This window comes from Geotrypetes seraphini, chromosome 5 (assembly GCF_902459505.1).
Source record: "Geotrypetes seraphini chromosome 5, aGeoSer1.1, whole genome shotgun sequence".
NCBI lineage: Eukaryota > Metazoa > Chordata > Amphibia > Gymnophiona > Dermophiidae > Geotrypetes > Geotrypetes seraphini.
This window is the reverse complement of record NC_047088.1, coordinates 174,440,284-174,452,338: the sequence shown is the minus strand read 5'-3', so window position 1 is coordinate 174,452,338 and position 12,055 is coordinate 174,440,284. Positions and strand designations below refer to the sequence as shown.

Below are 12,055 nucleotides of genomic sequence, written 5' to 3'. Positions count from 1 at the left end.
GCAGAGAACGCCATCTCAGGACAGGTACTCTAGAAAGCCTGATAGGATTCTTATTGAGAAGTGGAGTCCCAGTGCTGGAAGGTATGCTCATTACCAGTCTAGGAGAAACCTGAATTATTTCCCTAGGGATTTCCTGCCTAACACAGCTGCTCTAGGAGAGAGGGGTGGGACTTTAACCCACATAAAAACAGAGTATGGAATCTCAGTAGGGAGAACAGGGAGAGCCGGGACGGGGCTAGAGCTAACGAGCTCAGGCAGCGGCAGAAGCAGCAAGGCTTGGAGGCAGATGAGGGGAGAAGTCTCTCTCCTCCCGCCCGCAGCTGTGAGGACATGGAGATGACCGAGGACTACCTCAGCTCCACCCCAGAGGCTGCTGAGCAGACAGAGGCTATGAATGTCTCTGAGCCACTGCTGGAAGCTGGCTATTTCCCCACTGCCATGGAGGTTAGTTGCTAAGGGGAAGGAACCAAGGCTGTGCTTGTGCTGGCTCCCGTAACCCAAGCCCAGCTGACAGTGATTAGGGGAAGAGCAGGAAAATCTCTCGCTATAGGAGAGCATTGTTTGTTCAAGGAACTTTATCTGTAGGGGTGTGAAAGCTCCGTGGGAAAAACTTAAGTAAAGTTCACAGCTTATCTAATGCCATGCTGTGTTCCCCAGGAAGCCCAGCTGATAGTAACGAGCTGTGAAGCCTGCTCTGCAAAACCTATCCGTGTCTCAGCTAGGTAAGCTGAAACATTTGAGAAATTCATTGCTAGGTTTGGGAGCTGTAATTACTCTGGCTGTGTTTGCAAAGGTTGAAAGTTTATTTTCCTGATATTTTTCATTTACCTTTACCCCTGGTGAAGAGGACTGTATTTAGACTGAAAAGTCCAGGGTATTGAACTGTATGTGGCATTTGTAGCAAGCCATTCTGACAACTGCAAGCTATTTTGTGTTTTATATTTTGCCATGACATGCGGGTGGCTGATGGCATTCAGACCCCCGGGTTCAATAAAGTACAAGAACATTCTTTTGTAACAAGACTTACCTGTGTGGTCTTCTCTTTACAAGCTACTCTCAGTGTGGCCTGGCAGACTAGGCCGGCGCCTAGGTCTGTTATAACCTGAAAAGCCTTCCTCCAACTTGAGGAGGCCACGCCGTCAGGCCAGAACTCAACACACCTAATCCCTCTGCCGGTTAGAGCAAGGGATAAGTGTGTCACATTTGCCACTACTGTTTGTAGGCATCAGATAGAACATCAGCTGTCCCACTGGTCCAAAATGAGCTGTAAGGTCATTTACCACAACTCTTACTCTCCTGGATCAACCATGCAACAGCTGAAAGTCCTCCTGGACCTTGCCCTTGCCAGCAATATGGACCACTAAAGAGAGTCTGCAGGTTCTCTTCTGTCTAATAGCAGATGACTGCTGCCTCCAAAGCTACTGTACAGCTCCTGGTATCACTCTGCTTGTTGATGTAGGCCACCACTATAGCATTGTCCACTATCACTCAAATGTCTTCCCCCGAATCAAAGGGAGGAACTTCAGCAAGGACAAGCACTCTGTCCACGTTTACAGATGGTTGATAAGACCATGAGGCTTCCAGCAGGAACCAAAGTTCCCTGTGCCACTTGGTCCAGACAGTGGGTTCCCAAGGTAAGGAAACACACAGCAGTGGCAACTATGACCAAGCCTAATGAGATCCCCCACAAAGGACAACATGCCAAACTGTGCCTCACACTGAGAGCAGCTGCTGCCGATTAAAAAGTCCTGAGAAATTGGAGCTCAATGAGAGAAGAAAGCTAACCAAAGAGGTTGAATATTCTCTCATGCCCAAGGCAATCAAACCAGTTGCCACCATGAAGCTCAGCCAGACTCTGGGAGACTGAAGCTTGCACAATCTGTGCTTCTGGGACCTGAATTTGGCCATATACTCCTCCAAGAGGTGCATCACCCCCTGGCCATGTTGAAAACATATTCCCAGGTATTCCAGGACCTGTAAAGAAGGTGACGTGACTCAACTCACCACTCAGCCCAGACTTTCCAGGAAGCCAATGACCTGAGAGGCAGCAACTGGGGAAACCCCAGCCTAATCAACCTGGATCAAATCAATGGTCTAGATCAGGGAGGCCAAATGTCGGTCCTCGAGGGCCGCAATCCAGTCAGGTTTTCAGGATTTCCCCAATGAATATGCACGAGATCTGCATGCACTGCTTTCATTGTATGCTAATAGATCACATGCATATTCATTGGGGAAATCCTGAAAACCTGACTGGATTGTGACGCTCGAGGACTGACATTTGGCCTCCCTGGTCTAGATAGCAATTGGCCCAAATGCCTTGCTGCACAAAGCAGGATGCCTTGGTTGACTAAAAGGGTGGGGCCTGAAACTAAAAGTGACATACCATCACCCAAAGGAGGAGGTTCCCAAGGTCAAGAGGGGTCAGAAACTTGCCTGCTGAACTGAGGCAATCATAGAGCAAAAGGATTTCCATCTGAAAATGCTGACCCAGAGGCAAATGTTCACCCTTTTGAGGTCCAGAATGGGTCAAAAGGAATCTTTCCTCAAGACCACAAAATAGATGAATTACCATCCTGTTCCACTGCTGGATCTGGCTCTACCCCCCCCCCCCCAGCAGATCCTGCAGAGTAAGACCAACAGAGCACTTTACCTCCAAGCCACAAGGATAAATCATGAAAGTATCAGGAATAGGGCAGGCCAGTTCTGTGGAATAACCTCTCTTGACCTTCTCCAGAACCTACTCATGGTGGAAGACAGCCAACCTGCCTCCTATTGGAATTACTGAGAGGCCTGGCGTACCCTCATTTGGGTAGGCCTGAGCCCTCAAGCACCACTGGAGGAACCTGAGTCTCCTGTCCTTTTGGGATCTCAAAAGGAACCCAGCTTAAAAGACCAACCAGTGCCTGAGGCTAGAGAACCAGGCAGTTGACTGTTTGAAATCAAACTCCACCTTTGGAATGGCTTTTGGCTGCCAGGGGTCACTGGAAACTCTGTTGCTAATCTCTGGGAGCCGAAGAGGCCAAGCTTCTCCCATATCCCTGACCAACCTTTCCAAATGCTCCCCAAACAGCAGACACCTCAGAAAGGGAAACTGATTGAGAACTTCCTTGGAAACTGCATCTGTGACCCATGTATGTAGCCACGGCTATTGCAGCCCACCACCATGGAAAGATATAGAATGGAAAGAAAGCCACCCCAGGTCATGTAAAATATCAGATAGGAAGGCCATACCGACTCCTCTTGGGAGACTTCAAAGGGACTTCAGCAACTGTTGCATCACCTTAACCACATAACCTCTGCAAATGGTGACATGTACACTCACAGCCCTAGAGGTAAAACCCAGCTTAAACTGCTTAACTACCTTCTTTTTATACAGCATCCTTTTATATAGAGTCCTTTTATACAGTATAATGCCTCCATCGCTTCATATTGAGTAAGGCATTCAATTCCGGTTGCTGTAACTCAAAAAAAGATATAGCGGAATAAGAAATGGTTCAAAGAAGAATAACCGATATTATAAAGATGGAACTTATCTCATATACGGAAAGACTAAAAGAGAAGTTAGGACTCTTCAGCTTACAAAAGATACGTTTGAAGTCTACAAAATCCTAAGTGGTATAGTAAAGTAAATCGATTTTTTAACTCCATCAAAAATTGCAAACACTAGGGGACACTCAAAGTTACAGGAAAATACTATTAAAGCCAATAGGAGGAAATATTTTTTCACTTAGAGAATAGTTGAGCTCTGGAACATGTTGCCACAAGATGTGGTAACCAGGGCTGTGGAGTCGGAGTCAGAGTCGGAGGAAATTTCGGGTACCTGGAGTCGGAGTCGGAACATTTATCTACCGACTCTATTTTTGAACTTGGCATACCAATCACGAGCGATTCTTTCAGCTATAGCACCCACTATATACACAGCACAAATGCTGCGAGCAGCTTCTGCAGCCTTAGAACCTTGATTAAAAGCAAAAAGAAGGTGGTGTCGAAAATGCTCATTTCTCTCAACTTGACATTCCATTTTAACGATCTGAAAATTAACCAGTGCTGTGGAGTCGGAGTCGAGGAGTTGGAGTCGGAGGAAATTTCGGGTACCTGGATTCGGAGTCTGAAGTACAAAAAACTGAGGAGTTGGAGTCGGAACATTTATCTACCGATTCCACAGCCCTGGTGGTAATGGAGGTTAATGTAGATGGATTTAAAAAAAGGTTTGGATAAGTTTCTAGAGGATAAAGTCCATAGTCAGCTATATGGATATGAAATGTTGCTATTTGGATTTTTGCCAGGTACTGGTAACCTGGATTGGCCACTGTGACAACAGAATGCTGGGCTAGATGGACCACTGTTCTGACCCAGTATGGCTATTCTTGTGTCCTAAGAGCAGAGCCCCCTGGACAGACCCAGTAGTCTTTTTAGTCACTTCTGTCATGAGGGCATCAATGTTGAGATACTTCTAATACCTATCCACCTCCTCAGGGACAAAGGGGTATAATCTATCCAATAATGACCCCACTAGGGGACTCCCACTCTGCTAACATCATGTATAAAAAGTATTTTGTGAAGTGAAAAATGATTCAGGGACCCTTCCAGATGAGGGTCACCCCCAGATAGTAGTGGGAAACTCCTCCCACCTAAAAGGCCATGGGACTTCTCTTCCAGAAGAGGGGTTCTGCCACAAACCTCAGAGCCTGCGAGAGAATGGGGGTCAGAGATCTTCTGGCTCTAACTGACTCACCTAAGCCCTTCTCCACCACCTGGTCCCCCTACGACATGCCCCCTCCCCACCAAGCAACTTACAAAGCAGGAGCCAGTCTCTGCCTTCAGGGTTCATGATCATTTGCACCTGAAGCAAAAAAAAGCCTTGGGGGGCCCCCCATCAGGACCCCCTGCAATCAGATCCATGGAATGTGTGGGAGAAATTTTTCTACCCCCCACCCCCATCCCATGGGGGCTGAGGTGGTCTCTGCTACAGAGGAAATGCAGCAAGAACCCCCCCCCCCAAAAAAAAAAAAAAAATGGCCATCATTCCCACTGAAGACATAAAGACCATGGATTTCAGACGCCTTCCTATAGGGAGCCTGCAAGGTAGTTAGGAAAAAGGTCTGGGGAGCTGACCTTAGCATTAAATTTTAGCTGCCAAATTTCACACCATTCTTCAGGCCCAAGAACAGAAGCTTGAGGCACACCACTAGTAACATCCCTTTCCTCAGAGCAATCTCCATTGACCACTACCCTCTGTCGTCTTCCACTCAACCAGGTCCTAACCCAGCACGTCACTTGGGGCCTATCCCGTGCATTTATATTTATTAGATGTCTATGTGGAACACTGTCAAAGGCTTTGCTAAAATCTAATTACACCACATCTAGCACACTCCCTCTATCCAATTCTCTGGTCACCCTGTCAAATAAATTGATCAGATTTGTCTGACAAGACCTACCTCTAGTGAATCCATGTTGCCTCCGGTCCTGTAATCCACCAGATTCCCAAAACTTCACCATTCTCCGTTTTAAGAGCGTTTCCATTAATTTCCTTACCAAAGAAGTCAGACTTACTGGCTTGTAATTCCCTACTTCTTCCTTATTTCAGAGAGACTACATCCGCCTTTCTCCATTCCTCCGGTACCACTCCCGACTCTAGAGAAGCATTGAAAAGGTCAGTCAGTGGAGCCACCAGAACTTCCTTAAGCTCCTTTAGCACCTTCAAATGTACACCATCTGGCCCCATCACATTATCTACCTTTAATTTAGCTAGCTCTTGTGAACACAACTCTAAAAAATTGATCAGGGTCTACCACAACTCCATCCCTATTCATATTTGGCTTATGTGGTCCTGCTCCCGGTGCTTCAGCCATGAACACAGAACAGAAGTATTTGTTAAGCAATTCAGCCTTTTATCAGCTTCTACATATTCCTCTTCTTCACTTTTGAGTTTCACAACACCACTTTTGTACTTCTTATCACAAGTATATCTAAACAATGTTGTCTCCCTGTTTTACTATGTCAGCTATTTTTTCTTCCATTTGAATCTTTGCTTTCCTGACTACTTGACCAGCCTCTCAACTTTTCCAGATTATTTTTGCCTCTAAGAACATAATAGCCTTACTGGGTCAGACAATGGTCCATCAAGTTCAGTAGCCCAGTCTCACGGTGGCCAATCTAGGTCCCTAGTACCTGGCCAAAACCCAAGCTGTAGCAACATTCCATGTTACCGATCCAGGGCAAGCAGTTGCTTCCTCCATGTCTTTCTCAATAACAGACTATACAGACTTTTACTCCTGAAAATTGTCCAAACCTTTCTTAAAACCAGCTACGCTATCCACTCTTATCACAACCTCTGGCAATGTATTCCAGAGCTTAACTATTCTCCGAGTGAAAAAAAAATTTCCTCCTGTTGGTTTTAAAAGTACTTCCCTGTAACTTCGAGTGTCTCATAATGTTTGTAATTTTTAACAGAGTAAAAAAAATCGATCCACTTGTATCCATTCTACTCCACTCAGGATTTTGTAGACTTCAATCATCTCTCTCCTTAGCCATCTCTTTTCCAAGCTGAAGAGCCCTAACCTTTGTAGTCTTTCCTCATACAAGAGGAATTCCATCCCCTTTATCATCTTGGTCATTTTACTTTGAACCTTTTCTAGTGCCACTATATCTTTCTTGAGATAAGGAGATCAGAATTGAACGCAATACCCCAGTTGAGGTCGTACCATGGAGCGATACAGGGGCATTATAACATTCTTAGTCTTGTTAATCATCCCTAGCATCCTGTTTGCTTTTTTGGGCCATAGTTTATGAAAGCTAACCTCTTATTCCTTACCTTCTCAGCTACCGAAGTGGCCTTCTTCTCCTCTTACTTTTACTTGCCTCACAAAAAGGTTTGTCGCCCTTACAATCGCTCCTTTCAGTTTTGCCTACCGCATTTCCACTCCTTCCAGATGTTCCCATCCAGACAATAATTCCTTGAAATAAACCCCCATCTGAACAAAATTAGTTTTTTAAAAATTTAGAACCTTTACTTTTGAAGAGCTCTCTCTATACCCATCTTAATATTAAACTGTACCATGGAGTGATCACTGGATGCCAGATGATCTCCCACTGTAACATCAGAAACACTTTTCCCTGTTTGTAAGCATTAAGTCCAGTATAACCCCATTCCGCGTGGGTTCCATTATCAACTGCTGGAACAGTTCTCCTTGTAGAGAATCCAGAATCTCCTTCCTTCTAGAAGAACCCGCAATAGGGATACCCCATTCAACATCCGGCATATTAAAATCATCTATTAGTAAAACTTCCCCTTTTTAAGATATATTCTGAATGTCTACTATTAAATCTCTGTCCACTTCTTCCATCTGTGGAGGTAGCCTGTATATCACAGCAATATAAATATATTTACCATTCCCTCTTTCTAAACTGATCCACAGTACCTCTTCCTTGCCCTGCAGATTCTACAATTGTGTAGTTTTAATATAATCTTTAACATATAATGCTACTTGCCCTCCTTTTCTTCCTACCCTGTCTTTCCTGAACAGATTACAACCCAGTCATGGTTCTCTGTGAACCATGTCTCCGTGATCGCCATTATATGTTTATGTTTATTTAAGATTTGATATACCACTCCTGCATTTTACTGACCTAAGCGGTTTACAATGTATCAAACTAAAATGAATTAGGTACTTGAAAAAAACTACCCTTTCTGTCCCGAAGTACCTGATAAACTAAAATATGTAATAACAACATATAATGCATTTCCAAGATCAAAAATCAAAGAGATAGAAAATAGAATTAACGAAAGACGATAAAAAATTAAAAATAAAATAAAACAAATTTAAGAGACAGAAAAGTCTCTGAAGCGGCCTGATAGCAAACAGTCATATTTTAGTGCAGGTCTTAATACAACTCCCAGCACAGCACACTTCACAGATCCATCACTGGCAGAGCTTGAGAGCATCAAAGAAATTAACATTTTTAAAACATATCCACTAAAACTGTTATATGAAATAAATAAACCCAAATCAACATGAATCAGTACAAATTAATACAAATTAAGGCAGATTGCGGCTATATATCCAATTCATCTTCTTCCACCACAGCTTCTAGATCCAGAATTTTGTTTCCCATACTTCAAGCATTAGTATACTGCTTTCCAGACATTACCCTCTTTTCCAATCTGTGTAGAGGCATTCAATGATTTACTTACCTGAGGGCTTATACTCACCCGGGGGCTTTGATCACCCAGCCCCATCACTTCTAGTTTAAAGCCTTCATCAGTAGATTAGCCAGCCTGCCGCCGAAGATCTTCTTTGATAAATGTATACCAGTGGTCTCAAACTCAAACCCTTTGCGGGGACACATTTTGGATTTGTAGGTACTTGGAGGGCCGCAGAAAAAATAGTTAATGTTTGCGGTCCTCCAAGTACTCTATTTTTTCTGCAGCCCTCACATTTCTCAAAACTGGCACATTTCATGCACTATATTGAAAATAAAATCATTTTCCCTACCTTTGTTGTCTGGTGACTTTATTTTTCTGTGCTTTCAACTATGTTTCCAGGGCCTTCTTGTCCTTTGACTGTTTTTCTCTCTGTCTTCACTTTCTGCCTTGCATCCATTTTTGGCATTAACTTAATGTTCAATTTTTCTGCTTTCTTTTCAAAATCTACATTTCCATGTCTTCCCTTCCCTTCCTATCTCTCTCTTCTTCCGTCCTATTTCCAGGGTCTGGCATCTCTTTCTTTCCTTCCTTTCTCTCCCTCCCTCCTTCCTTCCTTCCTTTCCCCTGGTCTAGCATCTGTCTCCTTCCCTTCCCCATGCCCTGGCATCTCTCCCTCCCCCTCCTTGGTCTGATATCTCCTTTCCTTCCCTCCCATGAATTTGGCTTCTTCTCTTGTTCCTCTCCTCTCCCTTCTCTTTCCTTCCCTCTTTCCCCAATTGGGTGCAGCAGCAACAGAAGCAGCATTTCCCTTCCCCCTTTCCTGTGCAGGAGAGGCATTTCTCTTCCCCTTTCCCTCCCCCTCTCTTTCCCTGTACAGCAGCAGCAGCAGCAGCATTTCCCTAGGGTCCCCCTTTCCTATGTAGCAGAAGCATTTCTCTTTCCCCTCCCCTTCTCTTCCTTGTGGAGCAGCAGTGTGTCTGGCCAGCTCGTTCTGTTCAAAGCCGCGGGTGGCGGCTCCTTGCGAGATCCATGCCTGCGTCTGAAGCCTCTCTGATGTTGTGACGTCAGAGAGGCTTCCGATGCAGGAGTGAATAGCGCAAGGAGCCGCCAGCCCGCGGATTTGAACGGAACGAGCCGGCCAGACACGCTGCTGCTCCAAAAGGAAGGGAAAGGAGAAGAGAAATGCTGTTGATTGCGTCCAGACCACAGGCCGCAAATAACACTTGGAGAGCCACATGCGGCCCTCGGGCCGCGTGTTTGAGACCGCTGATGTATACCATCTCTGCTCAGCAGCCCTTGGAAAATCATCTCATGATCCAGGAAGCCAAAATGCTCTTGACACCATTCACGTAACCACACATTCATCTCCAGGATGCATGCTTCTTTGACCTGGCCCTTACTCTCAACAGGGAGGATGGACGAAAATACCTCCTGTGCACCTGACTGCTTCATCTTCTCTCCCAGCGCCACAAAGTCACTTTTGATACATTCCCAGGGGTACCTGGCAGTATCATTAGTGCCAACGTGGATGAGCAGCATCGGATAATAGCCATTAGGCTTGAAGAGTCTTGGCAATCTCTTTGTAACATCTTTTAATTTTGGAACCAAGCAGACAGCATACCTCCTGGGACATCAAGTCTGGTTTGCAGATGGATGCTTCTGTACTCCTCAGAAAGGAATCACCAACCACCACTACCTTACACCTCCTAGTGGTCATGTATCCAGCAATTTTTGGGATGTCAAGCTTTGGTCCTTCCTCTTCCTGGGATGCTCTCATCTCCTCCATTTCCAGGGCAGCATACTGGTTCTTCAGTTCAAAGGTGGGTGGAATCACAATACCAATTTGCAGGGTTGTGTAAACTGAGTCCAGCTGTCTTCACTCAGCACAGCATCTTCTTCCCCACCGCTGGAAATCTTTGACCCATGAACCATACCATTGATATACCTCTCATTATCATGGATGCTTCTCAGTCTTGCCACCTTCTCTCTCTGTTCCTTTACTTCCTTCATTAGGGATTCAAGCTGAAGGCAGCTTATACATAGAACACAAGAACAAACAAGAATTGCCGCTGCTGGGTCAGACCAGTGGTCCATCCTGCCCAGCAGTCCGCTCACGTGGCGGCCCCCAGGTTAAAGACCAGTGCTCTAAATGAGTCCAGCCTCACCTGCGTACATTCCAGTTTAGCAGGAACTTGTCCAACTTTGCATGGAATCCCTGGAGGGTGTTTTCCCCTATAACAGACTCCATAAGAGCGTTCCAGTTTTCTACCATTCTCTGGGTAAAGAAGAATTTCCTTATGTTTGTACGGAATCTATCCCCTTTCAACTTTAGTGAGTGCCCTCTCATTCTCCCTACCTTGGAGAGGGTGAACAGTCTGTCTTTATCTACTAAGTCTATTCCCTTTAGTATTTTGAACGTTCGATCAAGTCCCCTCTCAGTCTCCTCTTTTCAAAGGAGAAGAGGCCCAGTTTCTCTAATCTCTCACTGTATGGCAACTCCTCCAGCTCTTTAACCATTTTAGTCGCTCTTCTCTGGACCCTTTTGAGTAGTAACGTGTCCTTCTTCATGTACAGTGACCAGTGCTGGACGCAGTACTCCAGATGAGGGCACACCATGGCCCAGTACAGCGGCATGATAACCCTCTCCGATCTGTTTGTGATCCCCTTCTTAATCATTCCTAGCTTTCTGTTCGCCCTTTTTGCTGCCGCCGCACATTGTGCAGACGGCTTCATCGATTTGTCAATTAGAACTCCCAATTCTCTTTCCTGGGAGGTCTCTCCAAGTACCACCCCGGACATCCTGTATTCGTGCATGAGATTTTTATTACCAATGTGCATCACTTTACACTTATCTACGTTGAACCTCATTTGCCATGTCGATGCCCATTTCTCAAGCTTGATTACGTCACGTTGCAGATCTTCACAATCCCCCTGCATCTTCACTATTCTGAATAACTTCGTATCGTCCGCAAATTTAAATCACTTCACTCGTCATACCAATGTCCAGATCATTTATAAAGATGTTGAAGAACACGGGTCCAAGCAGTTTTTAATCCACGTATTTCACCTTCAATTCCATGACTCACAATTTTCCGAAGTAGTCGTTCATGCGGAACCTTGTCAAACGCCTTCTGAAAATCCAGATATACAATGTCGACCTGGTCACCCTTGTCTATTCGCCTGTTTACTCCCTTGAAGTGCAACAAGTTCGTCAGACAAGAACTGCCTTTGCTGAAACCATGCTGGCTGGTCCTCATCAGACCATGTCTGTCAAGGTGATCAATGATGCGGTCCTTTATCGGCGCCTCCGCCATCTTTTCCGGTACCGAATTTAGATTCACCGGTCTGTAGTTTCCCGGATCTCCCCTCAAACCCTTTTTGAAGATCAGCGTACCATTCGCCACCTTCCAGTCTTCGGAATCTTTCCCAATTTGATCAACAGGTTGGCTATTAGTTGAAGCAGTTCAGCTATAGTCCCTTTCAGTTCCTTGATAACCCTCGGATGGATGCCATCCGGTACCGGGGATTTATTGCTCTTTAGCCTATCAATCTGCCTGTATACCTCTACTAGACTGACTGTCAGCCCTGTCAGTTTGCCGTCTTCATTTCCGACATAGAGCCTGATGGGTTCCAGTATTTTGCATATATCCTCTTTGGTAAATACAGACACAAAAAATGTGTTCAGTTTGTCGGCGATTTCTTTGTCTTCCTTTAGCACTCCCTTTATTCCATGGTCATCCAACGGCCCCACCGCTTCCCTCTGCCTGGGTAACATTTTCTGTCTGCACAGAGACAGAAGCTAAAACCTGAGCAGCAGCATTGGTGACACAATGTTTCTCAGCTATACTGTGGTTGCAGAAGTACTTACACATGGAAGAAAAAAAGAGAGAGCAGAAAAATCCTACCAAA

General features: G+C 45.2%; 1 protein-coding gene across 4 annotated transcripts in view; it reads right to left on the bottom strand.

Annotated features, from left to right (window-relative positions):
* The window catches only part of SF3B1 (splicing factor 3b subunit 1), a 236,498-nt gene that overhangs the window by 167,734 nt on the left and 56,709 nt on the right, over positions 1-12,055 (bottom strand). The window lies entirely within an intron of this gene.